The sequence below is a fragment of the Aethalodelphis obliquidens genome, unplaced genomic scaffold (assembly GCF_003676395.1).
Source record: "Aethalodelphis obliquidens isolate GAN/ISIS:26980383/991018 unplaced genomic scaffold, ASM367639v1 scaffold9, whole genome shotgun sequence".
NCBI lineage: Eukaryota > Metazoa > Chordata > Mammalia > Artiodactyla > Delphinidae > Aethalodelphis > Aethalodelphis obliquidens.
In genome coordinates, this window is record NW_020837953.1 from 52,057,389 (window position 1) to 52,079,811 (window position 22,423).

The 22,423-nt window shown below is 44.5% G+C and overlaps 1 protein-coding gene across 5 annotated transcripts in view; it reads left to right on the plus strand.

Moving 5' to 3' along the window:
• GNB1 (G protein subunit beta 1) overlaps positions 1-22,423 on the plus strand; it is a 91,683-nt gene that overhangs the window by 31,761 nt on the left and 37,499 nt on the right. For 3 of the 5 annotated variants that reach the window (XM_027110474.1, XM_027110473.1, XM_027110477.1), the window contains exon 2: positions 18,778-18,826. The exons of the other annotated variants lie outside the window; for them this stretch is intronic. The gene's annotated coding sequence lies outside the window, so the exon portion shown is untranslated. The remainder of the gene's footprint in view (positions 1-18,777; positions 18,827-22,423) is intronic. 5 annotated transcript variants of the gene reach the window in all.

Consider the following 22,423-nt stretch of genomic DNA (forward strand, 5'->3'; position numbering starts at 1 on the left):
ATCCTTGTCTTGTTCCTGATCTTAGAGGAAATGCTTTCAGTTTTTCACCATTGAGAATGATGTTTGCTGTGGGTTTGTTGTATATGGCCTTTATTATGTTGAGGTAGGTTCTGTCTATGCCCACTTCCTGGAGAGTTTTTATCATAAATGGGTGTTGAATTTTGTCAAAAGCTTTTTCGGCATCTATTGAGATGATCATGTGGTTTTTATTCTTCAAGTTGTTAATATGGTGTATCACCTTGATTGATTTGTGTATATTGAAGAATCCTTGCATCCCTGGGATAAATCCCACTTGATCATGGTGTTTGATCCTTTTAATGTGTTGTTGGATTCTGTTTGCTAGTATTTTGTTGAGCAGTTTTGCATCTATATTCATCAGTGATATTGGTTTGTAATTTTCTTTTTTTGTAGTATCTTTGTCTGGTTTTGGTATCAGGGTGATGGTGGCCTCGTAGAATGAGTTTGGGAGTGTTCCTTCCTCTGAAATTTTTTGGAAGAGTTTGAGAAGGATGGGTGTTCGCTTTTCTCTAAATGTTTGATAGAATTCATCTGTGAAGCCATCTGATCCTGGACTTTTGTTTGTTGGAAGATTTTTAATCACAGTTTCAATTTCATTACTTGTGATTGGTCTGTTCATATTTTGTTTCTTCCTGGTTCAGTCTTGGAAGGTTATACCTTTCTAAGAGTTTGTCCATTTCTTCCAGGTTGTCCATTTTACTGGCCTAGAGTTGCTTGTAGTAGTCTCTTAGGATGCTTTGTATTTCTGCGGTGTCTGCTGTAACTTCTCCTTTTTCATTTCTAATTTTATTGGTTTGAGTCCTCTCCCTCTTTTTCTTGATGAGTCTGGCTAATGGTTTATCAGTTTTGTTTATCTTCTCAAGGAACCAGCTTTTAGGTTTATTGATCTTTGGTATCATTTTCTTTGTTTCTATTTCATTTATTTCTGCTCTGATCTTTATGTTTTCTTTCCTTCTGCTAACTTTGGGTTTTGTTTGTTCTTTCTCTAGTTCCTTTAGGTGTAAACTTAGATTGTTTATTTGAGATTTTTCTTATTTCTTGAGGTAGGCTTGTATAGCTATAAACTTCCCTCTTAGAACTGCTTTTGCTGCATCCCATAGGTTTCAGGTCATCGTGTTTTCATTGTCATTTGTCTCCAGGTATTTTCTGATTTCCTCTGATTTCTTCAGTGATCTCTTGGTTATTTAGTACCGTCTTATTTCGCCTCCATGTGTTTGTGTTTTTTCCTTTTTTTCCCCCTGTAATTCATTTCTAATCTCATAGCGTTGTGGTCAGAAAAGATGCTTGATATGATTTCAGTTTTCTTAAATATACTGAGACTTGATTTGTGACCCAAGATGTGATCTATCCTGGAGAAGAATGTTCCGTGCACACTTGAGAAGAAAGTGTAATATGCTGTTTTTGGATGGAATGTCCTATAAATATCAATTAAATCTGTTTGGTCTGTTGTGTCATTTAAAGCTTCTGTTTCCTTATTTATTTTCATTTTGGATGATCTGTCGATTGGTGTAAGTGAGGTGTTCAAGTCCCCCACTATTATTGTGTTACTGTCAATTTCCTCTTTCATAGCTGTTAGCAGTTACCTTATGTATTGAGGTGCTCCTATGTTGGGTGCATATATATTTATAATTGTTATATCTTCCTGGATTGATCTCTTGATCATTATGTAGTGTTCTTCCTTGTCTCTTGTAACATTCTTTATTTTAAAGTCTATTTTATCTGATATGAGTCCTGCTACTCCAGCTTTCTTTTGATTTCCATTTGCATGGAATATCTTTTTCCATCCCCTCACTTTTCAGTCTGTATGTGTCCCTAGTTCTGAAGTGGTTCTCTTGTAGACAGCATATGTATGGGTCTTGTTTTTGTATCCAGTCAGCAAGCCTGTGTCTTTTGGTTGGAGCATTTAATCCATTCACGTTTAAGGTAATTATCGATATTTATGTTCCTATTACCATTTTCTTAATTTTGGGGGGTTTGTTTTTGTAGGTCCTTTTCTTCTCTTGTGTTTCCCACTTAGAGAAGTTCCTTTAGCATTTGTAGTAGCGCTGGTTTGGTGGTGCTGAATTCTCTTAGCTTTTGATTTTTCCATCGAATCTGAATGAGATCCTTGCTGGATAGAGTAATCTTGGTTGTAGGTTCTTCCCTTTCATCACTTTAAGTATATCATGCCACTCCCTTCTGGCTTGTAGAATTTCTGCTGAGAAATCAGCTGTTAACCTTATGGGGGTTCCCTTGTATGTTATTTGTCGTTTTTCCCTTGCTGCTTTCAATAATTTTTGTTTGTCTTTAATTTTTGCCAATTTGATTACTATGTGTCTCGGTGTGTTTCTCCTTGGGTTTGTCCTGTATGGGACTTGCTGCGCTTCCTGAACTTGGGTGGCTATTTCCTTTCCCATGTTAGGGAAGTTTAGACTATAATCTCTTCAAATATTTTCTCTCGTCCTTTCTCTCTCTCTTCTCCTTCTGGGACCGCTATAATGTGAATGTTGTTGCATTTAATGTTGTCCCAGAGGTCTCTTAGGCTGTCTTCATTTCTTTTCATTCTTTTTCCTGTATTCTGTTCCACAGCAGTGAATTCCACCATTCTGTCTTCCAGGTCACTTATCCATTCTTCTGCCTCAGTTATTCTGCTATTGATTCCTTCTAGTGGAGTTTTCATTTCAGTTATTGTATTGTTCATCTCTGTTTGTTTGTTCTTTAATTCTTCTAGGTCTTTGTTAAATATTTCTTGCATCTTCTTGATCTTTGCCTCCATTCTTTTTCCGAGGTCCTGGATCATCTTCACTATCATTATTCTGAATTCTTTTTCTGGAAGGTTGCCTATCTCCATTTCATTTAGTTGTTTTTCTGGGGTTTTATCTTGTTCCTTCATCTGGTACATAGCCCTCTGCCTTTTCATCTTGTCTGTCTTTCTGTGAATATGGTTTTTGTTCCACAGGCTGCAGGACTGTAGTTCTTTTCGCTTCTGCTGTCTGCCCTCTGGTGGGTGAGGCTATCTAAGAGGCTTGTGCAAGCTTCCTGATGGGAGGGACTGGTGGTGGGCATAGCTAGGTGTTGCTCTGCTGGGCAGAGGTCAGTAAAACTTTAATCCGATTGCCTGCTGATGGGTGGGGCTGGGTTCCCTCCCAGTTGGTTGTTTGGCCTGAGGCAACCCAACACTGGAGCCTACCTGGGCTCTTTGGTGGGGCTAATAACAGACCCTGGGAGGGCTCACGCCAAGGAGTACTTCCCAGAACTTCTGCTGCCAGTGTCCTTGTCCCCATGGTGAGCCACAGCCACTCCCTGCCTCTGAAGGAGACCCTCCAACACTAGCAGGTAGGTCTGGTTCAGTCTCCCCTGGCGTCACTACTCCTTCTCCTGGGTCCTGATGCCCATACTACTTTGTGTGTGCCCTCCAAGAGTGGAGTCTCTGTTTTCCCCAGTCCTGTCGAAGTCCTGCAATCAAATCTCACTAGCCTTCAAAGTCTGATTCTCTAGGAATTCCTCCTTCCGTTGCCAGACCCCCAGGTTGGGAAGCCTGACGTGGGGCTCAGAACCTTCACTGCAGTGGGTGGACTTCTGTGGTCTAAGTGTTCTCCAGTCTGCGAGTCACCCACCCAGCAGTTATGGGATTTGATTTTACTGTGATTGTGCCCCTCCTACCATCTCACTGTGGCTTCTCCTTTGTCTTTGGATGTGGGGCATCTTTTTTGGTGAGTTCCAGTGTCTTCCTGTCGATGATTGTCCAGCAGCTAGTTGTGATTCTGGTGTTCTCGCAAGAGGGAGTGAGAGCACGTCCTTCTACTCTGTCATCCTGGTTCCTCTCTCCCATTTACTCCCCCCGCCCCCGCGGTACGCGGACCTCTCACTGTTGTGGTCTCTCCCGTCGCGGAGCACAGGCTCCGGACGCGCAGGCTCAGCAGCCATGGCCCACGGGCCCAGCCGCTCCGCAGCATGTGGGATCTTCCCGGACCGGGGCACAAACCCGTGTCCCCTGCACAGGCAGACGGACTCCCAACCACTGTACCACCAGGGAAGCCCCCATTTACTTTTTAATCATTGCTAATTAATGAATAACTTGGATGGAACTTTGGTTATCATAATAACCAAAGCTTGGTTATAAGCTTATAAGCTTGGTTTTCTTGTATTCAGTAAGCTTCTTGGTGAATTCCTATGACTAATGATTCTTTGATCAAGGAGTTTTATCTTGAGCATTCACTTGCTTAAAGCTTAATTAGGAAGGAAAGTCTGGGACCAAAATGATACATATAGATCCTCCTTCAAACAGATTTTTGTTTATTTTTCTTTTTGGCTGCATTGGGTCTTCGTTGCTGTGTGCGGGCTTTTTCTAGTTGGGTTTAGTGGGGACCATTCCTTGCTGTGGTGCGGTGGCTTCTCTTGTTGTGCAGCACGGGCTCTAGGTGCATGGGCTTCAGTAGTAGTGGCACATGGGCTCAGTAGTTGTGGCTCGCGGGCTCTAGAGCACAGGCTCAGTAGTTGTGGCGCACAGGCTTAGTTGCTCCGTGGCATGTGGGATCTTCCCAGACCAGGGATCGAATCCGTGTCCCCTTCATTGGCAGGCGGATTCCTAGCCACTGCACCACCAGGGAAGTGCTCCAAACAGATTTTTGATGCCCGTTTCTTTGTTGTGTTTCTGCTTCTTTACTGTGGTCCCCCTTCTCACCCCTTTTTTGATGACTGGGCTTTTTTGTACCAACAAGGTTTCCTTTAAGAGAGGGATAGCAATTGGAGTAAAAATCCAGGAATGGAGAAAACAAAGTTAATTTGGCAACTCCTGTCACATCCAGAGAGAGATAAGAAGTGGCTGTGTTTATCAGTGTTTAGTTTAACCAGGTGAGAAACTTGAGTGGCAAGGACAAGTCAGTGTGTGGAGCCCCTGCTTCAGTGCTTGGCATGAAACAGGCGTGATGAATGCATGAATGAAGGCTCACAAACGTGAGCCCAGATGTCAAGACCATTTATTGTTAAATGTTTTATAGACAATTTAAAACGTTCATCCTATTTTAGTGCTGTTGTATAGCATGGCTATATGCTTTCAAACTGGAAGTACTGGCATACTTTGGGGATACTGCCGGTTCGGTTCTGCTACCACAGTTAAGCGAGTATTGCAATAAAACAAATCACATGACTTTTTTGGTTGTTTCCCAGTGCATATAAAAGTTGTGTTTACACTATATTGTAGTCTGCTAAGTGTGCAATAGCATTATGTTTAAAAAAACATACAGACCTTAAGTTGAAAATACTTTATTGCTGAAGAGTGCTAATCATTATTTGATCCTTCAGTGAGTTATAATAGTAACATTAGGTAGTAACACCATAACAAATATAATAATAATTAAGAAGTTTGAAATATTTCAGGAATTACCAAAATAGGACATAGAGACACAAAGTGAGTAAATGCTGTTGGAAAAATGGCGCTGATGGACTTGCTCAACATGGGGCTGTCACAACTCTTCAGTTTGTAGAAAACGCAGTATCTCTGAAGTGCAGTAAAACAAAGTATGCCTGTAAATATTCCTAAATATTTGGCCTAAACTGGTGTATGGCACAAGAACAGGTTCACAAAATGCTTTTCTAACAGAGACCACATAATAAACACAGACGTCAGCTGAGCTTCACAGTAAAGAGCACTGCCAGATTCTGAATGGTCTGAAGGCACAGAGTGTCTATGATTCTTGCTTCTTTCCAGTTCCCATCATAAATCACAGACGCTTTAGAATATGAGTGTCAGAAACACTTCAATTCAGAGTGCCTTCTGTTTTGCAGTTTTTACAGGAAATACAATGCTCATGTCTTCAGCTGGTAAGTTTTGGAAGCATTGTCCTTTTTCTTGACTGTGGGGAAATATATTACTTTTTAAAAGTTGTCTCTAACTCTTCAAGTCAAGAATACGTTAATGTTTCTCGGATTTCTCTGTAAGGGACCAGTGGTCAGGATCTTGGTCCAAATCTGGCAGAGAGCCCCAAGTTCACCCGCAGCGTTTGTGTACGTGTATTTGGCCATCCTCAGACTCCATGAATCAGAATCCTGCGGGAGGGTGCCTGGAAGTATGGTGGGTAAGGTAAAAGGGCTTTCGACTAGGCCAGGCTAAAAAAGTTTGATTTTCTTCTGTAGGAGGAGCACTTGAAGACTGGAGTCAGATGTCAAGAGCTGCCCTTCAGAAAGATAAATCAGGCAGTGGTGTATAGGATGGCTGGAGAGGGAAAGAGGTGGCTGGGGAAGCAAGTTAATAGCAGGCTAGGCAAAGGCCCGGACAGTGGGAGTGGAGTCCAGGGGGCGAGACAGGCAGATGGGTAGGATTGAGTGGCAGTTTGCGGGGAGGGGGTTTTCTGTGCCGGAAGTGGGTGGTGAATCCACCATCAGTGGGTTTGGAAAGGAAAGCCTGTTACTGTGATAGGGGATTGAGCCCTTAGAGCAGTGCACTGCCAGAACTCTAGGGATCGGGCTGCAGTCAGGAAAGGGCGTAGCAAGGAGATGGGGGACAGCAAAAGAATGGTAATCCCCTCACCCAGCGTTCGAGGAGGAGGAGGTGATTGGCACGTCAGGTGTTGCTCGTACAGTCAGGTAAGGGGGCTAAGGGTCTGTTGCTGCCATCCCCCAGGTGGGAGGCAAAGGGCATATAACTGGAGGCTAAGGGTTCAGGCTTGGAAGATAAGACAGGTGGGAATTTGGGGGTCCTCTCGCAGAGACTGTTGGTGAAGCCCTAAACTGAGGAGGTCGTGGACTTACTTGCAAGCACTTAGGGAACGGATGCTTGGTGCTGGTGTAGGTATGATATACAGGTAGTTTTAGTAGAGTTATTTGGTTGCAAGAAACCAACCAACTGAAGCTCCAGATTAAGAAAAAACAAGAAGATGTAGAGACGTGGATGGACCTAGAGACTGTCATGCAGAGTGAAGTAAGTCAGAAAGAGAAAAACAGATACCGTATATTAACGCATATATGTGGAATCTAGAAAAATGGTACAGACGAACCGGTTTGCAGGGCAGAAATAGAGACACAGATGTAGAGAACAAACGTATGGACACCGAGGGGGGAAAGCGGCGGGGCGGGGGGGGGATGAATTGGGAGATTGGGATTGACATACATACACCAATATGTATAAAATTGATAACTAATAAGAACCTGCTGTATAAAAAAAATAAAATTCAAATATTAAAAAAAAAGAAAAAACAAGAATTAATTATAAGACTGGAATGCAGAGGCCCTGGGAAGGGACAGGAACAGCGGGGAGTGTGCCCCTCTTGTACATCAGTGTTACTCTTCTTCCTGCTGCTCCGTCTACGCCGTGGAGGGTGGCCTGCCACAGCTCTCCAGTTCATGTCCCACTTCCAGACCCAGAGAGCCCACTGCACTCTCAGTCTCAGTTTCCACATTATTGGGGGATACAGTTTGTTTGGTCTGACTTGAGCTGGGTGCCTGTCCTTGGTGTGGTCAGCTCTGACTGGGGTGAGTGGGAGCCAGGGGACCATCCCAAGACCAGGGTTTGGAGGAGGAACAATGGGGGCAGCTCTTAGAAAAGGTGGTGACAGACCCCTCCGCTCCAAAGCAAAGTGTCCAAAGCAGCGATGAAGGCAAGGCACAACCCTTGCTTACAGCCTAGTACGGTGGGAACATGGCAGTGCATCAGAGAACGGGAGGGAGGCTGGGTAGTTGGGGAGAGGGGCAGTCAGGGAGGTTTAATAAAGCTCTGTCTCTAAGGTTGAGTGCTGTTTCCTGGCAGAGGGGAAGAGAGGCCAAAGGACATTCTGAGCAAAGGGACAAATTTAGTTTTTGTATCTGATTTTCTTTCTTTTTAAAAAATGTACACAGACTTATTATTTTAAAATGACAGTAAGTTTAGTGCCAGCGTAAGCCCCTGGGCTTGAGTCCCTTCACTGGGTGTGATGCTAACTGTGCCTCTTTGTTCAGTTTTGAGTTAGTTACTGACCTTCCTTTGCCTGAGCTATCTTTTCTGTAATTTTACAGAATTGAAATGACAAGGAATGATGATAACAGTATGTATTCGTTGGGTTATTGAGGAATTAATCAGATGATGAGTATAAAGTACTTAGCAGCATAGCATTTGGCATATAGTAAGTACCTGATAAATTTTAGGGTTGGTTAACAATAATTTGACCTATGTCTTTTTTCGAGGTACATGGTTAAAATCTAGTTTGGGGTCTTAGGCTCTACCAGTTTAGCTATCTGTAAGATAGTGGGTACACTCCTGAGGCTTGCTCATTAAGTTGCTATGGGCCTTAGAGGAACAGTAGGCACAGTGCTCAGAGCAGCGCCTGATAACACACGTGAGTGCCATGTGGGTCAGACCTTCTGGGGTGGTCACTGTATCGGAATATCATTACTGTATCGAAGAGTGCATTAACCACCAAATCTAAGGTCCAGAAAAGAAAGAGAAGGAAATCATGTCTCCTCTGGATCTCCTGAGTTCCAGATGTGATGTCTTCCTTATTTTTTCACCCTTTGGGGGAAAATATCCTTTAGTAGCTTCCTAGACTTTGTATGTCTTTATTCTGACCTTAGGGTTGATAATTTTGAGTATACAGTTCTTGCTCGGAATTAGTTCAGGACATTACTCTGTTCTCTCCCAGTTTCCAGTGTTGCTGTTGGGGATTCAGAGCTGTTGATTCTTGGTCCTTTGTATACCACCGATTTTTTCCATCTGGAAGCTTTTAGGATCTTACTTTTGCTTCTGGAGTTCTGAAACATGTAGCTTGATTGCAGTGTCTCTTCAGTCATTGTGCTGGGCGCTTGGCATGTCGTTTCAGTCTGGGAATATAGGCAGCCCTGGGAGGAGACTGTCAGCGTTGCGGCTGTGCCTCCTGTTTCTGTGTTGGATTTAAAGTGCTCTGAGCAGATTGCTGCTTCTGTCCATTTTCCACATTGATGTATCCCTGGCTGTATTTCCGTACTTCTTCCCCCCAAAACATGCCAAATGTTAAGCAGTTACTACTGTGTTTGATAGTAAAGTTAGTTTTTTATTGCAAAATTTGAGCTATTCTTCTAGGCAAACCAAAGTTGGGGAAAAAGTTGGAGCTTTTTTTGATTTTGTTTTTTTTTAAATTTTATTTTATATTTTTATACAGCAGGTTCTTATTAGTTATCCATTTTATACATATTAGTGTATACATGTCAATCCCAATCTCCCAAATCATCCCACCACCACCCCCGCCACTTTCCCCCAGTGGTGTCCATACGTTTGTTCTCTACATCTGTGTCTCTATTTCTGTCCTGCAAACTGGTTCACCTGTACCATTTTTCTAGGTTCCACATATATGCGTTAATATACAATATTTGTTTTTCTCTTTCTGACTTACTTCACTCTGTATGACAGTCTCTAGATCCATCCACGTCTCTGCAAATGACCCAATTTCGTTCCTTTTTATGTCTGAGTAATATTCCATTGTATATATGTACCATATCTTCTTTATCCATTCCTCTGTTCATGGACATTTAGGTTTCTTCCATGACCTGGCTATTGTAAATAGTGCTGCAGTGAACATTGGGATGCATGTGTCTTTTTTTCTTTTTAATAAATTTATTTATTTTATTTATTCATTTTTGGCTGTGTGTTGGGTCTTCGTTGCTGCACGTGGGCTTTCTATAGTTGCCGCGAGCAGGGGCTACTCTTCGTTGCAGTGTGCTGGCTTCTCATCGCGGTGGCTTCTTTGTGGAGCACAAGCTTTGTGCTCTAGGGGCGTGGGATTCGGTAGTTGCGGCCTGTGGGCTCAGTAGTTGTGGTGCACGGGCTTAGTTGCTCCCCGTCATGTGGGGTCTTCTCGGACCAGGGATCGAACCCGTGTCCCCTGCATTGGCAGGCGGATTCTCAACCACTGCGCCACCAGGGAAGCCCCGCATGTGTCTTTTTGAATTACAGTTTTCTCTAGGTATATGCCCATTGTTGGGATTGCTGGGTCATGTAGTAATTGTTTTGTTTTGTTTTGTTTTGCGGTACACGGGCCTCTCAGTGTTGTGGCCTCTCCCGTTGTGGAGCACAGGCTCCGGACGCGCAGGCTCAGCGGCCATGGCTCACGGGCCCAGCCGCTCCACGGCATGTGGGATTTTCCTGGACCGGGGCACGAACCCGTGTCCCCTGCATCGGCAGGCAGACTGTCAACCACTGCGCCACCAGGGAAGCCCAGTAATTCTGTCTTTACTTTTTTAAGGAACCTCCATACTGTTCTCCATAGTGGCTGTATCAGTTTACATTCCCAGTTGGAACTCTTTGCAGGTCATATTGCATAGTTAACCACCCTTCTGCAAAAAATAAAGTTTCTCTCATAATTTTTCCCCCAAAGATTTACTGTCTCATATGGAAACCACAGTGAAATGTGTGTGTTTTTTTAAGCTTTTAATGAACACAAGAGAATACAGGATAATTTAAAAAACAATTGAGGGCTTCCCTGGTGGCGCAGTGGTTGAGGGTCTGCCTGCCGGTGCGGGGGACACGGGTTCATGCCCCGGTCCGAGAGGATCCCACATGCCGCGGAGCAGCTGGGCCCGTGAGCCATGGCCGCTGAGCCTGCGCGTTGGGAGCTCTGCAACGGGAGAGGCCACAACAGTGAGAGGCCCGCATACCGAAGAAAAAAGAAAAAAGACTCCACATGCCAATGCAGGGGACACGGGTTAGAGCCCTGGTCCGGGAAAGACCCCACATGCCGCGGAGCAACTAAGCCCATGTGCCACACAACTACTGAGCCTGCGCTCTAGAGCCTGCGAGGCACAGCTACTGAAGCCCGTGTGCCTAGAGCCTGTGCTCCGCAACAAGAGAAGCCACCACAATGGGAAGCCCGTGCACCACAATGAAGAGTAGCCCCTGCTCGCTGCAACTAGAGAAAGCCCGCACGCAGCAACAAAGACCCAACGCAGCCAAAAATAAATAAATTAATTAAAAAAACAAAAAACTGAGCATGGTTAGAAACTTATTATTCAGCATCTAGGGTTAGCCAAAACTGTTTTAGGTAGGAGCATCACAAGTGTTCCTGTGCGCCTCCCCTGCCCCTGGTGCACCTTCATACCGAGCTGGTTCGCAGACTGTGATGGTGGAAACTGCAGCCCCGGTGTGTTCTTGAGAAGGAGGTGGTGCAGACAGGAGGTTCTTGATGTGTCACTGTATGAAATCACTGTGTGGTATGATGCCGGGAATGTGGCTGGCAGTGTTCTACAGGCAAGTCCAAGCTTTGTACAGAACATCCAACATAGCACCTGAAGATACTCGTTAAGGAACCTCTGGACACACGAGTGGAAGCAAGGCAGAGCCCCAGCCTCCCAGGAAACGGGGTTAACGGAGCCTTTGTGGGTGTGGGGCAAGGTGTGTCCTCTGCCAAAGACTGTGTGTACCGTGTGGGGCAGAACGTTAACTTTGGGGGAGTCCTTAATATTCTACCGCAGTATGTTGGTTTTGGGGGTTTTTTTTTCAGTTTAGCAAACACCCACCTTTCTGCCAAAATAAAGTTGAAGGCTCATCCTCAAACTGAGGCAGCCTGCACATTTGTTTCCATCTTCATGTGAATCTGAATTTGAGCAGAAGTTGGATGACTTGCGTTTCTGCCTCACTTCCGGCTTGCAGCGGGTTTGAGAGGGGTGTATTTCTTCTTTGGCCAATAATTTTTGAGAACAGTATTCTAGTGTCGTAAAGGTGAAGGCAGTTTACTGTTGAAGAAATTTGAAGGCTGTGGCGTGCTGAGGATTACAAAACCTGCGCGCAACTCAGCTGAAGAGTAGATCGACTCAACTTTCCATACTGATGGCCCCACAGAAGAAGGGGTGTCCTGTCCGTAGGTGTAGATACTGTTTACTTTGGTTTCTGCTGCTTTTCTCTGGTGCACAGTGAAAAATTATATGTGATACACAGAAAGTGATCTGTTGTTAAGAGATAAAGGAATCAGTGGAAGCCAGACTTGAGGAGGACCCAGCAGTTGGAGCTGTCAGGGGCTAGACAGTAGCTGTGATTGCAGTGGAGTTAAATTAGAGAACAGTAACAGAACACTGTCTGGAAAGTCCCCAGGTAGTTGAAAATTAAAGATGACCTCATAAGGGAAACTTGAAAATTTTAATTTGAATGAAAGTGAAAACAAAACATATCAACATTTGTGGGGCATAGTGAAAGCAGTGCTTATAGGGAAATCTGTAGAATTAAATGCTTACTACAGAAAACAGAAAAGGTCTCACCAATCTAAGCTTCTACCTTAAGAAACTAAAAGAAGAGCACATTGATTTCAAAACAAGCACAAGGAAGAAAATAATGACAGTAAGAGAGAATTTTGTGAAACTGAAAGCAGAAATACAGTAGGAAAAATCAGTGAAACTGAAAATTGGTCCTTTGAAAAAATCATATTGATAAACCTCTAGCCAGCCTGAGAAAAAAAACACTTAAAACACTGTTAAAATGAATAAAAATTAATTAAATATGAAAAGTTAAATATTCATCTTTTTTTTAAAGTATACTCTTAAAAATCAAACTGCATTGATTGAGTCATTAAATCTTGAGGTTGTACCAAGTTTTCCAGCTACTAAAGCTTTTTCTTACTGTATTGGTCAGTGGAAAAGTCAAAAAAATAGTTATAAAATAAGTTATTTTCTCTGACTTTATCTTCAGGTCATCCCATCTTTCATTTGATCACTGCAAGGGCATATTTTTTAAATCTATATTTGCCTTTTGTTGGCTGTAGTATTTCCCTTCCCCAGCTTTTAATTTTGAATAACTTTTGAAGCTACAGAAAGTTGAAAGAATAGGTCAGTGAACATTCTTGTACCTTTCACCAAATTTCGGTAATTTGTAGCATTTTCTCTTGCTTTTTTGGTGAACCAGTTGGTTGTTGTGTCATGGTACTTTATTCTTTACAACTCCAGCCTGTCCCAAGAACAAGGATGTCCTCTTACATATCCACAGTAGTTTCGTGATACCCCAAATCTTAACGTTGATTCACTAATGCGTAATCCAAGTCCCCATTTAGATTTCTTCAGTTTTCTTCAGAACGTCTTCATGTCCTTTATTCAAATTCAGGGTTTAATCAAGTTCATGTGTTGCACATTTTGTTATCTTGTCTCCTGAGGGTCACTACATCTTGAGCAGTCTTCCCACCTTTTTTTTTTTTTTTTTAAGATGTTGGGGGTAGGAGTTTATTAATTAATTTATTTATTCTTGCTGTGTTGGGTCTTCGTTTCTGTGCGAGGGCTTTCTCTAGTTGTGGCAAGTGGGGGCCGCTCTTCATCGCAGTGCGCGGGCCTCTCACTATTGTGGCCTCTCTTGTTGAGGAGCACAGGCTCCAGACGCGCAGGCTCAGTAGTTGTGGCTCACGGGCCCAATTGCTCCGGGGCATGTGGGATCTTCCCGGACCGGGGCATGAACCCGCGTCCCCTGCATTGGCAGGCGGACTCTCAACCACTGCGCCACCAGGGAAGCCCTAATTATTATTCCTTTTTACCCTCAGATTTATTCCTAAATTTGGCTAGGGGACCTCCTTCACGTTATCATTTCATATTCTGCCTCTTCAGGACAGGTTTGTACTAGAGAATTATTGAGAACTGAGAAGTTTACTTTGTCTCTTACAAGCCCCCAGTCCTTTATGCAAAACTCTTAGGACTGGATGTGTTCTAGAATTCAGCCTTTTTCAGGGTTTAGAAAGATGAAGTGGTGTGTATATCACACATGCACAGTGCCCGCAGCAGGACTTATAATCAGACACCTTAAATCTTGTGATAAAATGTATGACTGTTCACACTGAACAGGATAAAGGCTAATTAATGCCCTTATGTCCGTTCTGTCTGGGTTTAGTTATCTCAGAATTACAGATAAGTAACAGGGTACATGTGTGAGGTTATGTGGATATAGAAGGAATCATTCCCAACAGGTGTACCTTTGCTTGATTTGAAATTTTAATGTCCCCAGTAAAGGAATTCTCTAGGTATATCTCAAGAGGACTCAGTTTTTAGATTTTGAAAAATGTTGGAATAACAGTACTCATACAAATGCTAGTATTTGATACTTAAAATCTCATGATACTAGATTATGTGTGTACAAAGAAGTTCATCACAGAGAGATTTAATATTGCTAAATTAGCAACTGTACTGAATCAAAACATAGGCTTAGTTGATCTTATCAGGAGCCTTAAAGTGCCTAATCTTTGACATAGAATAATTCCATCTTTTAAAATCTTCTCTAAGGATATTAGCCTAATAAAATCCTGGGAACATGGCTTCCTTGGTGGCGCAGTGGTTAAGAATCCACTTGCCAACAAAGGGAACACGTGTTTGATCCCCGGTCCGGGAAAGATCCCACATGCCGCGGAGCAACTAAGCCTGTGCGCCACAACTGCAGAGCCCGTGTGCCATAACTACTGAAGACCGTGCGCCTAGAGCCTGTGCTCCGCAACCAGAGAAGCCACCGCAGTGAGAAGCCCGCACACCGCAACGAAGAGTAGCCCCAGCTCACCGCAACTAGAGAAAAGCCCACGCGCAGCAACCAACACCCAACGCAGCCAAAAAAAAAAAAAATCGTGGGACTAGAACTGCCTTGGCTCTTGAGCGCCTTGAGCGGACTGTGGTGCCCCTGGCCACTGAGAATGGCTCGGAGTCCTCCCCAGCTTTTGTGCAGTGGCTTCTCTGGGCTGGGGGCAGGGCCCGTTCCCTCTGACCCCAGAGCCGGGGTTGGGTCAGCTGCACACCTGCTTCAGCGCTCTGCTCTCTGAACCTTGGGGTCCTGGCCTGTGCGTGCATTTCCAGGACTGTGCCCGTACCACACAGCTCTGTGTGAAACTAGCCCTTTCCTTTTAACCGAAGGACGTTGATGTACAATATTACGTTAGTTTCAGGTGCAGTACGTAGTGGTGTGACGCTTGCATACGATATGAAATGATCCCCACGATAAGTCTATAACCTTCTGTCCCCATACAGAAGCTATCACGATATTACTGACCATATTCCTTATGCTGTATGTTACATGCCATGTCTTATTTTACAATTGGAGGCTGTAGAAAGTAGCCCTTCTAGATTTTTATTAGTTTAGTTTGTGTTGGTACAGTCCCTCTCTTTTTTTCTCTCTGTACCTCATAGGATAATTTTTCATGCTTTCTCCACGAGACTGTAAGACCCATGTAGGTGGCTCACATCCCTGGTTGTGACATGTTGTTTTCAGCGTTAGCACACTATCTCACATTATAGGCATGGAAATAGTTGTTGAGTGAATGGATGTTCAAGGGATTTGACCCATACATCACTTAAAATTAAGCCAAGGTATTGGGTAGACTTCAAAGACTAGTGTTTGAGGTGCAGCCAGAGGCAGCCTGAAGGCAGTACTGGGCAGGGAGGGTGTGGTGTGCGGCTGTCTGGTCCCTCTGTGAGGGAGTGGTCTGGAAGCTTTGTGCTGCACGGGTTTGCATAGGCAGACTGTGTACAGAGGATAAGAGGGAGGGATGCAGGGCTCATGCCCTCCTTCCAGGAGGCCGCCACCGGCCAAAGGAAGATGGTCTAAAAGCAGTGTTGGGGTAGGCGAGGCGCTGTTTATTTGGAATATTAGAAGTGTTTGGTTTGCTCATAAAAATCATGATAGAGTTGTTGTTACTCTGTTTAAATATATGATTTGAATTTTATTTCACATATTTAAAATTTGACTAAAAATTGGTCTGTAAACGGTTGTACCTTTTTCTTGAATTTTATGTTTGCATCTTCCTCCAACTTCTCTTTCTAACTGGGTCTCTTTCTAAGAACGTTAAATAGAGAACAATTCAGCATGTACTCATGCCACCCCTTACTTCCACTCTGTAGCAGCACCCCTCGTGGCTGGGCTTCAGAGTAACCATAGAGCGTCCTCCCTGCCAGCCTGCTGCCTGAGAACCATCTTTTCTCCTGACTGTCTGGCCATGCGCTGCCCCCTCCCCTGTGGGCCCTGGAAACCCGTCAGCCAGGCTCATCAGTCTAGTGTGCTCAGCCCTTAGGGGTCTAAAGGTGGGACTCACTTGCCACTGTACCTTCTGCCTCTAGTAGGTGTGGTAGCTTTGTAAAATGTAGCCTTTGGTTTTTTAAATCCCTGGTTTTCTGATTTTCTGTAGAAGTGGTACCCCTAGTTTAGGATCCCATGAACGTGTGCTGCTGTCTAAGACAATGGTCTTGTTCTCTGTGCTGGGCTCTGTGGGCTGGGCAGTCAGAAAAAGAACCCCACTTGGGTCTTATTTTTAGCCAGAAATGAGTCCAGACAGCTGTCCATGTGAATCAGGGGGAGGTGGTTTGGTGGTGCTCTCAGCATCCTCTGTGAGCTGGAGGGTCAGTGCTCTCTGGGAGTTAGCTCCCTGTCTTCTCTTCCAAAGAATAGAGAGCTTGAACTTTGTTTCATGCCTTGAGCCACAAGGCAGTCTAGGCCTTTGAACTAGAGCAAACAATGATACATTTTTCTATTTTACTTTCTTCTATCTGTCTCTTGATGTGGAAAATACGTGAAAGGACTTACATTTGGAGATTGGGGTGACTGTGACAGTCACCTTAGAGGAGTGGCTCTCACCTGGGATTAGCATTGCTCTCCCCATGTGACATCTAGTGGTGTCTGGAAATGTGGGGTTGTCACAGCTGGGGAAGGGGATGCTGAGGCCGGCCAGCTGCTGAATATCCTACAGAAGACAGGACGGCCCCCACCACAGAGAACAAGCCACTCTAAAATGTCAGTTGTGGGGCTTCCCAGGTGGCACAGTGGTTAAGAATCCGCCTGTCAATGCAGGGAACATGGGTTCAAGCCCTGTTCCGGGAAGATCCCACATGCTGCAGAGCAGCTAAGCCCGTGCACCACAACTACTGAGCCTGCGCTCTAGAGCACGCAAGCCACAACTACTGAAGCCCACGTGCCACAGCTATTGCAGCCCGCGCGCCTAGAACCCGTGCTCCACAACAAGAGAAGCCACCGCAGTGAGAAGCCCGCACACTGCAATGAAGAGTAGCCCCCGCTCACTGCAACTAGAGAAAGCCCGTGTGCAGCAACAAAGACCCAATGCAGCCAAAAATAATAAATAAATAAAAAAAATAATAAATGTAAAAAAACCTGTCAGTTGTGCCAAGGTTGAGATTCCCCGGCTTTCAGTTTGATGGCTTCATGAAGCCTTGGGTGTACACTCCTGGGAGCCCGGCTCAGAGGGTTCATGGGGGCGAGAGCCGTAGTTTGCCCCTGTCTCCAACTTCTTCCACACCCACCGGTTTGGTTTGGTTTGGTTTGGTTTTTTCAAGTACCTTTAACAGCACTTATTCTTTCCCCCACCCTGAGGTAAAATTCATATAACAAAACCATTTTAAAGTGAACAATTCAGTGGCATTTTAGTCATTCACAGTGTTGTGCAGCCACTACCTCTACCTAATTCCAGAACATTTTTGTCACCCCAGAAGTATCCCTGTATCCGTCGAGCAGTTGTCCGTTGCACACAGAGCCCCTGGCAGCTACCGCCTTCTGCCTCCGTGGATTTGCGTGTTCTGGATATTTCACATAAACAGAATCATACAGTGTGTGACCTTTTGTGTCTGGCTTCTTCACGTAGCGTAATCCATGCTGTATGTGTAGCAGTGCTTCATTCCTCTTCATGGATGAATAGGATTGCATTGTGTGGGTGTACCACACTTTGTTTATCCATTCATCTCCTGATGGACATTTGGGCTGTTGCCCCCTTTCGGCTGTTGTGAAGAGTGCTTCTGTGAACATACGTGTACATGTATTGAATACCTGTTTCCAGTTCTTTTGGATGTATACCTACAAGTAGAAATGCTGGGTTGTATGGTGATTCTGTGTTTAACTTTTTGAGGAACCACCACACTGTTTTCTACCATGCCCACTTTTACTGCCAGAAAAGTATGTGCTTGCTTATAACATAAGCAGCGTTCGAGCATAATTCGAAAACAAAACTATTTTGTTATAAATAAATGCCTTAGAATTCATAGTTCAACTGGGGGACGTCAGCTTGTTGATGCCTCTCCTGACCCCCAGGTTAGAGGCATGCACTGAGTTTGTAAATGTAGTAGAGAATTGATCAATAGGCAAGAGGTAACCTGTGAAATGTCCAAAAGCGGCCTTTCCACAGAGTATTTTGGAGAGATTACCAGAACATCTTTAAGTGTATTGAAACTTAGTTTCTGGGAAAGAGCAAGCAGGTATTTCAGAAGAAATCTAGAAGTAAATATTTTTTCACACTGGCTGCAGTGTGATGAGAGGCAAGTCCAGAGGCTTGTTGCTGTGTCTGCTGCTCTGGCCTTCTGGACACCCAGGGCCACATCTTTGGACGGCACTGCAGCAGCGGGACTGGGCCAGAGGGATGGGCTGGAGATGTGCCCAGGTTGACTTGCCTGCACTTAGGGAACAGTCAGCCTGTGGCTTCTTTGACATTCACATGAGATCCTCTGTGGGCCAGATGGGAAAGTCTGGGGAAGGTTACTCTTAGAATCTTCTTGAATTGCAATGTTTTTTTTTCTGTTGCTGTTACTATAATTTTTGTAGTAAGAGGATTCTAAACACCCCTTCCCCCTGATGCTTTTCAGTTTAATTCAAGATATTTTCCCTGAGGCATTTCTAAGGATTTTTCTTTTTTTTTTTTAAAGAAATTGAGATCAGATTTCTTCTTTTCCACACTGAAAAACTTACCACTAAGTTAATACAAAGTACTGATAAGTAAAGTGATTTGGGGGCAAGAAATGGTGATGGGGAAGGGGCGGAATTATGTGCTTATTAACATGTATGGAATATTGTGCCTCACAACCTGAATCAATGCAAATACAGCCTTTTCTCTGTTGCAGACAATTTTACATGTTTTGGAGACCAGACCAGAAGCACTTCTGAATTAAGGTAATTTTGACGTAATTGATTCTTACCAGTTTTTAAAGTACAATATTTAAATTTCTTCAGGGTTTCTTTTTTTGAGAACCTGGTTTTTGTTACAATTTTGCCCATCTCTCATTTTTAAGCCCAAAGTTGTTTTCAAACACATTGATCCAGAGAAGGGTTTTCTCTTCAAAGTCTTCATCCAGTCAGTGTTCAGCACGAAGGGCTAAGGTCCCAGAGATGATGGTCCACATTCTGGACAAGAGCAGTATTTCTCCAGCTTCTTTCAGTAGAAAGCAGAAGAGCCTCTTTTGCAAATCAAATCTTGGTTGGAATACCAGCAGATCATACAGATAAAGGTGAGGCCACACAATTCAGAAGAAAATTCCAATATGTTTGTATGGAATGGGGGCAATAAATGTGTCACAGTGTTGGTGGTGAATCTGGGCAAGGGTATCCAGTTCTTTGTATTATTCTTGCAACTCTTTGTAAGTTGAAATTATTTATTTTTTTATATTTATTTATTAAAAATTTAATTTATTTTTTGGCTGCTTTGGGTCTTCGTTGCTGCGCCCAGGCTTTCTCTAGTTGCGGCGAGCAGGGGCTGCTCTTCATTGCGGTGCGTGGGCTTCTTATTGCAGTGGCTTCTCTTGTTGCAGAGCACGGCCTCTAGGCACATGGGCTTCAGTAGTTGTGGCTCGCGGGCTCGGTAGTTGTAGCTCGCGGGCTAGAGAGCACAGGCTCAGTAGTTGTGGCACACAGGCTTAGTTGCTCCGCGGCATGTGGGATCTTCCCGGACCAGGGCTCGAACCCATGTCCCCTGCATTGACAGGCGGCTTCCTAACCACTGCATCACCAGGGAAGTCCCTGAAATAATTTTAAATTGAAAAACAAAACTAAAACGAATGAATTAGGTGCTTGACCAGTTCAGTATCCATATGTAAAAGGTGAACTTGACTCCATAGACAAAAATTAACTCTCAAAATGAATCAGACACAACCTAACAGTAGAAAACATCTAAAAGAAAACAGAAAATCGTTGAGACTTTGGGTTAGGCAAGGATTTCTTAATGACATCAAAGACACAGTTCATTAAAGAGAACATTTATAAATTGGACTTCATCAAATTTAAAAATATCTCCTCCTTCAAAAACACTGTTAAGAGAATGAAAAGACAAGCCACAGACTGGCAGAAAATACTAGCCGATCACACGTTTTCTACATAACTTATGTCTAGAATAAGTAAAGAACTCTTACAATTCAATATTAAGAAAACAACAACCTGAAAAAAAAGCAGGTGATTTGAACAGAGACTTCACTAGAGAATATAGAGAGATGGCAGATGAGCACGTGAAAAATCATTAGCCATCAGGGAAATGCAAATTAAAACCACAACGAGGGGACTTCCCTGGCCATCCAGTGGTTAGGACTTCGCCTTTCAATTCAGGGAGTGTGGGTTGGATCCCTGGTTGGGGAGCTAAGATCCCACATGCCTTGTGGCCAAAAACCAAAACAGAAGCAATATTGTAACAAAATTCAATAACGACTTTAAAAATGGTCCATGTCAAGGGGCTTCTCTGGTGGCTCAGTGGTTGGGGGTCTGCCTGCCAGTGCAGGCGACACGGGTTTGAGCCCTGGTCCAGGAGGATCCCACATGCCGCGGAGCAACTAAGCCTGTGTGCCACAACTACTGAAGCCCGCACGCCTAGAGCCCGTGCTCCCAACGGGAGAGGCCACCACAGTGAGAAGCCTGTGCACCACAGTGGAGAGTGGCCCCCGCTCGCCGCAACCAGAGAGGGGCCCGCGTGCAGCAACAAAGACCCAACGCAGCCAAAAATAAAATAAATAAATTTATTAAAAAAAAAACACACAACGAGACACCACTAACCACCTATTACAGTGGCTAAAATGGAAAAGATTGACCATACCACGTGCTGCCAAGGGTGTGCAGGCGCCGGACTCTCATGCACTGATGGTGGGCATGAAAAATGGTGCAACCGTGTTGAAGACAGTTCAGCAGTTTCCTAATGGGTTAAACGTATGCTTGCCGTGTATGATCCAGCCTTTCCACTCCTAGGTGTTTACCCAAGAGAAACGAGGGCAGACATCCGTGTAAAGACATGCAACAGCATGGATGCATCTCAAAGTAACCATGCTGAGGGAGCGAAGCCAGACCACAGAAAAGTACATACTGTATGATTCCACGTATATAAAACTCTAGAAGATGCAAACTTACGTGTAGTGACAGAAAGCAGATTCATGGTTGCCTAGGCGTCGGGGGTGGGGTTACAGAGGGACACAAGGAGACTTTTGGGAGTGTAGATGTGTTCATTACCTTAACTGAGGTGGTGGTTTCATAGGTGTATAGTATGTCAGAGTGTATCAAATTGTAATTGTTTATTGTGTTATTTACCTTCAATAAAGATATTTTTTAAGCTAAACGAGCAATTAGCATAGGAGCAGGCCCTGCCTCTACCTTCTGAACCCCTGGATCACGCTGGTGGCTGCCGCCGCCCATATTTTTCGTTTCTGTGGAGGGCCTATTCCACTGACTGGGTCGGAAGAGTGACAGGTGAGGGAGAAGTTTTCTGTTACTTAAATCATTTCAAGTGGAAAACCCTATTGCTGCTTTTGTAGCAAGTTCGATTTAGTGACATTTGCTGTGGTTCAGTCGGGTTTTAAGGACCTTATGTGGATTCTCATTGAGGCCTCATAGCATGTGAGGTAGGTAGTGTTACTGTTTCTACTTTCAGACCAAAATTCAGAGGCACAGAGAGATTGTCAACTCGGTGGAGACCACCTGGTACTGAGAGTGGGGTCTGGAAGTCAGAAGTGCGGCCCGCAGCCAGGTGCAGCCACGTGGCCTCTGCCAGCCGGTCCTGCACAGGCCGGCTGGACATGCAGAGGCACGTGGGAGACCCAGTTGTGCTCATCGTAGTTTGCAGGGAGTGTGAAAGCAAAGATTACGTCTGCGTACTGGAGTGCAAGTGGCACAGCTGAGAGCAGAGTTTCCCCCAAACTTGAGGGTTACAGCCTCTCAGAGGTGCCTCTGTTTTGTGCAGTTGATGTCCAGTCCCTGCCACCTTTCCCAGTTAGACCTTCCTACTAGGTGTGTGCCGTTCACTTCTCGGATAGCATCAATTATGTATGAAGTTTGGCTCTGAAATCCTTCAAGTGGGACTTCCTGTGTGGCCTCAACGGGTTTGAAGGGGTATGTACTATGCTCTGTGTTCAACCTGGGAAGCAAGGTCAGCTGTAGAGGGAGAACAGGACGGAAGAACAGATGGGTTTTTTAGTGCATCAGACAGAAGGATTCAGGAGAAAGGGTCACTGGCTGTTTCCTGTGACTCCAGAGGGAAAGGCGACCTGGGTGAGGGTAACTCACACCTGCTGTCCAGCACTGGCTCAGCCCTGTCTTCCCATCCCACTCTCTGAGCTGCCACTTGCAAAGGACCTCGCGCCTCCCACTGTGATTTCTGCTGTCACTCCTAATTGCCAGCATCCGGTAGGTGAGCGAGCTGATCTGTAAGGCGACGTAGGGGAGGTGATACTGGGGTCAGGTAAGACCACCTCATCTTGCTCAGTGTCTGAGCTGGGAGACGGGTTAGTTCCATGTGGGGAG